The sequence below is a fragment of the Rutilus rutilus genome (genome assembly GCF_951802725.1).
Source record: "Rutilus rutilus genome assembly, chromosome: 4".
NCBI lineage: Eukaryota > Metazoa > Chordata > Actinopteri > Cypriniformes > Leuciscidae > Rutilus > Rutilus rutilus.
This window is the reverse complement of record NC_140212.1, coordinates 42889343-42895342: the sequence shown is the minus strand read 5'-3', so window position 1 is coordinate 42895342 and position 6000 is coordinate 42889343.

The window sequence follows — 6000 nt, the reverse complement described above, 5'->3', positions numbered from 1 at the left end:
ATGCCTTCCTGAAGCCAGCTGTTTCTTTTCTCTGTTACAGAAACTGTATGTTTTTATGTCAGGGTCCTATGTACACCCAAGATGGATAGAGGTGCAGAAAGACATGTATCAGGGGGTGACAAGAGAATTACAAAGGTTGATAGAGACATATAGTGAGATATTTCAAGCCTTTATTTGTTATAATTTAGATGATTATGGCTTACAGCTTATAAAAACCTTTTCACAATATTCTAATTTTGAATTTGGGGTTTTCATAAGCTGTAAGCCATAATCATCAAAATTATAACAAATAATGGCTTGAAATATCTCACTTTGCATGTAACGAGTCTATATAATATATTAGTTTCACCTTTTAAGTTGAATTACTGAAATAAATAAACATTTGCACCATATTCTAATTTTTTTAGTTTCACCTGTGTGCTATATTTGTGTACAATACATTTGTGTTAAGTGTTTTTAAACTAAATATTGTCATTTTATTTGGTGTGCACATATTTGCTGATGTATAATTATTTTTAAGGACAAGAACTACACTGTAAAGAATAATTAATTGCCAATTAAAGCTACAGTCTGCAAGTTTTACCTCTTTGTCTCCATCTCTGTCTGAACCCTGAAATTGCAGTTATTTGCAGAGTTGGGGTTGTGCATCAGCATGGCTCCTCAGCGCTGAAGAATCTAATGTTTTGAGGTGTATGTGTGGGTTGTCAATCAACACACCAGTTGTCAATGATAATTGTCGTTTTGAACTTGCTGGATTACAAATCGCCATCAAAATGTTAACGCCATCAAAAATTACATTCCAGCAAATATTTTTTTCATTATTTTTCAATAGTATTTCAGGTTAAAATAGAGACTAGGCTTTTAAAATATCTTTTTTTAGAACCATGGTGTAACCACTAGATGGCATGTATAGCTCTCTATGGAGAGGCTTGCCACAGTTGTTTTGGACACATTTACTTAATTTTTTTTTTTGTTAGAAATAATGATTTGAAGTGTTAGTTTTTGCATTATAAATATGTTATAATACTGAACTAGCCAGGGAAGGACCAGCCGTGGAGAGACCAGCTGCTTCTTAATCTTCTTCTTCCTGCTGTTTTCTGTGTGTGGGCTCTCCCAGAAAAAAACTCCTCTTGTAGTTTGGGGCACTTTGTGGGATCAATTTCCCTCCATAGCACAATGCATTATAGGCAGACACATCAAGCATGTTACAGCAGAGTGCCATCGGCCAGCGAGCCGTCTTCCTCCCACATGAATATGTTGCAGCGATCTGGAATATTGCACACACACACACACATACACAAAAATGTAGTATATCTGCTGTCATCTGACATTTCAGTTCACTTTATATGCTATTTAGCTTAGAATAGAAGTTAACAATATCAGACACAATAATTATAATAATAAATACAAATTAGCAAATACCTTGTCAAGAGTGTCCACTCCACTTTTGGTTTTGGCATCACAGGCAGCTCAGATCTTGATGCCATATTTTCCAGTCTTGCTTGGGATGTATTGCCTGAAAGAGCATCGCCCCCTGAATGGAACCAGGCATTCATCCACCGTCACATTGGATCAAACCTTTCAAGGCCCAGAAAGGTAGTAAAGTAGGAGAAAGGTAGTACAGTAGGGCTGTCAATCTTTTGGGTAAACAGCAAATCGATTCGATTCACGATTCTTAACCCTCTGGGGTCTGCAAACGCGCTGGCGCGTTTTGCTGGATTTTCTTCACATTGTAGCACAATAGACTTAAATTACTCTGTCATTTATGGTCATACAGAAAAAAGAAAAATATGAAAAAAGAATCTGTGAGATGTCTACTTTTGTATGTGTCCACTTACAATCAAATCATATATAGTCTATAAACTGAAACAAAACTCAGCGAATACTTGTCACACATTTATGAGCCATATATCTTTATAAACATTTAAGTGTGTACTTTTAAATGATTGGATTCAAACTAAAAACAAATATTCTCTGTTTAAGTAATTTGTATAAAACCAACAAGATGTCCAGTTTCTCAAACCCTGCTCATTATTTTTAATGTGACCACGCCCACACGCGCAAAAGAGATTGACATGCAAATCTCCACATTAAGGAACGCGAACGCGCTCATTACCTCAAACACAAAGCACTAAACTTCATAAGTCTCTGCTTTTTTGGAAGACACGCCGTGAGCTTACATTGGATTTACCTCAGAAGAAGAAGAACGCGATTTGAAGACAAGAAAGATGTAAGGTAAGAAATTCTTAATTATATGAGTTAATGTTATTGTTGCATAAACTTCACATTGCAGTTGAACTGTTGCTAGATATATGGTGAATATTATAATATTTAGACCCGTGTTTATTGTTAAATACTGTGTTTGTGGATATCTGCTCAAACGTAGATATGTATAATATGGTAACCATAATGTTTCATTTTTTGGAGGCGCTGTGCGTTTGAATGTATCATATTCAAAACGCGTTGTGCGTTTGAAAAGCAAAACGCACCAAACATTAGGTTTCATGTTTTTACTCCAATCTCATTTCATAAAATCATAACGAAAGGAAACATTTGAAGTAACATATGATAATCAATATATTTTTCTCTAGCGTAGTTGTTACTGAAGTGTTCCTTTTGAAAGATTTATAGGCTGCTATAGGTTATTGTTATTATTATTTTATGCAGCACTGCGCGTAGCCTATGCCTAGAAGGCACAACAAACCTGGTGTTCATTATATATTGTTTGAAACATTTGTGTGTGTATTCTGTGAATTTTAAAAAGCAATTTTAACCAGAAAATTCTAAAATCTATTCCCAAAATCGTGCAGCCCTATAGTTTCTCTTGATATCAGCATATGCACAGGGGTTTTTTTTCCCTTTTTTTCAGGGACCAGATGCCCCACTGAGGTCTCTGTCTTTAGATCATTGTTTTCAATAATGTGCTTTTTTGTCATTTGTTGTGTATCTTTGGATTATGTTGTGTTGTAAATAAATCCAAACAATCAAAAAGCCATTCTGGTAACACTTTATAATAACTGCACGCTATTAATCATTAGCTAAGCATTAGTAAACAGTTCATTCATCATTTATAAAACATTGATAGACATGAATAAGCAGTTTATAAATACATCTATAAAGGCTTTATTCTTGATTTATAAGCATATATATAATAATGTGCTTAATAATTGTATATTCTTTCTTTATTAATGATCAATTTATCATTTCTAAATGAGGTATTGCATTATTTACAAACCAGTTATTTAAGAGTTGTCAGTGGTCCATAAGATCACTTAGAAAGTGTAAGTAAATTATTAATAAACTATTATAATGTACATTCATACATCTTAAATATTTGTTCTGTGTTCTGTATCACTGTGTTGTGTTTGTTTCATTTTTCTGTTTAGAAGATAACTGAGCCTTTAAATCTCCTTAAATGCTTTACAAGGCATGAATAGTCCTCACTTTAGATGAGCTCACAAAATAGTTAACTGACCACTAATAAATGCTTTATAACTACCTGAATTAATCATGAATTACAGTAGAAATGCATGTTAAAAAAGCATTTATTAACACACTAAGTAACTATTACTATATGTCTGAATAATAAGATGTATGAATGTACATTTAAATATTTTATTAATCATTTACTTACACTTTCTAAGTGATATTATGAACCACTGACAACTCCTAAATAACTGGTTTGTAAATAATACAATACTTCATTTCAGAAATGATAAATTGATTGTTAATAAAGAATGAAAATACAATTTTTAAACACATTATAGATATGCTTATAAATCAAGAAAAAAAAAAACATTTATAGCTGGATTTATAAACTGTCTATTAATGCTTTATAAATGATGAATTAACTGTTTACTAATGCTTAACCCTTAAAGACCGATACGGCCGCCCGCGGCATAAAATAACTATCGTTCTAAAATGTTTAATAACTTTTGAGTCCCTAATCCAATCTGTATGCTTTCTAAAGATGAGATTCTCAGCTTTCCAGTGATATCATGCTTGTCTCTATTAGTCATTCAGTGGCTCCGTAGTGCCGGTGATTGCGTCATCAAAATCTGCAGCAGTGATTCGTCAAGGAAACACATGTGGTTTCTTTCTCTGAGCCAAACAGGAACGATTGTTGATGCTTAGTCCCACCCCCATGCCCAGATTCGTCCAAACGGTCATCAACTCAACCAATAAACATAGTGATTGGTGTTTTTAACAACCGATCTCGTTTCTTTATACATTTTAACAAACGCAATGCATTGAAAACTACGCATGAAAACTAACGGATGCAAAGTTTTTGACCATAGCGCAAAACACGAAAGAGCACAAAACGTGAAAGAGCATGAGTATGTAAAAAAAAAAACAGCAGTACAAATCGGAGGATGTGTTAGAATTGATTGTTTTAAACGAGTCGTTAGATGATGACCTGGTGGTTGAACCTTCCGATTCAGAAAATTGTTTGAATCATTTGCACTGCTTATTTATCTATTTGTATTTAGTTTGTGAAGATTATTTGCACTATTTGTTCATTAGCACTCAGTATATTACCCTCAATGAACCATTTCTTCATTTGCACTGTTTATTTCTTTTTGTATTTAGTTTGTGAAGATTATTTAAACCATTTGTTCATTTACACTCTGTATATTGTATTGTTAGTATTTATATTGCACAGTTGTCACTACTTGTTATATTGTTTGCATTTGTTGTTCATGTTCAAATTATAATATAATTTTCTGAAGAAAAATGTTTGCTTCAGTGTTCTGTTGTAATATAACAACTTTTCTATTTACTTTACTTCCTGAACTTATTTGGACACATCTACATTGTCAGTAAATGTAATACACCTGTTTTTACTCAAAAACGCCTAGAATAATATTATAATAAATGGCTATAACTTGCTGAGGGATTGTTGCATGTAGACAAAATTTCATCTGGAAGTCTAAAACAACCAAGTCTAACTTTCTAAAGAAAAAAAACAAAAATTCACGAAGTTCTGTTTGAGTTCACACTGAAAACACCAAATTTTTTGCTGCCGTTTTTCTTAAAATCCTGTTAATTTCATAAATTCTCTGACAAAAGAAATGTAAAACTGTGACTTTAAATGAGCTAGATGGAAACTTTAGGCTCTCCTGTTTAAAATGATATATGGCACTTGATGCTTGCTGCTAGAATGGGCTAGAAAAACAAAGAAAAGTACAGGTGAGACAGGCGCCCCAAAAATGTTCTAGGTCTTTAAGGGTTAACTGATGATTAATAGCGTGCAGTTATTATAAAGTGTTACCCTCTTTTGTGTTTAAATACTTCTTGTCTTTAGCTGTTACCATTCCCCTTTTCTGCTCAGGAGGATATCCAGCTATGAGGTTAGTCAGGGGCTTGACGACTTTTGAGTAATATTTTTGGAAGCGTCTATAATATCCTGAGAATCCCAGGAATGATCTAAGTTCCTTTAAATTCTGGGGTCTCGGCCAGGTTGTAAATGCTCAAATTTTCTCAGGATCTGTCCTTACGCCTTCTCTAGAGACAGGTAGCGGACAGATTCAGATTTTTTTTTTTTTTTTTACTTGTTGGGAGACAACTTAAGTCCATAATCTCTGAGACGGTTAAGCACATGCTCCACTCAAGAAACTCTTCAGTTTTTACTCATTTAAACCTCAGCATTTTCATTGGCATCTGACAGCATTTGTTTAATAACTGTTTCGTGACTTCAATCACTTTTGAAATGTCAAAAGGAAGGGGCAAACAGCGCTGTTAGCTGATTGGTGCATATGTTGGAGGCGCCTTTGCCATTGGATGTGCAGTTGCTGCAGCACAGCCAATGAGTGAGCCAGTCTCTCACTGTGCTAGCTGTGGAGCTGCAATGCGCTTTACATTTTAAGCTTTAGTAAATCTGAGGAAATGAGTTTCCCCACTGCGTATAGCTACGCAATACTCGTTCCCTATCTCAGGGAACCGAGGTTACGATAGTAACCGAGTAGTTCTTCTCCGCTTTAGTCTGTGTTGTTGACTGTC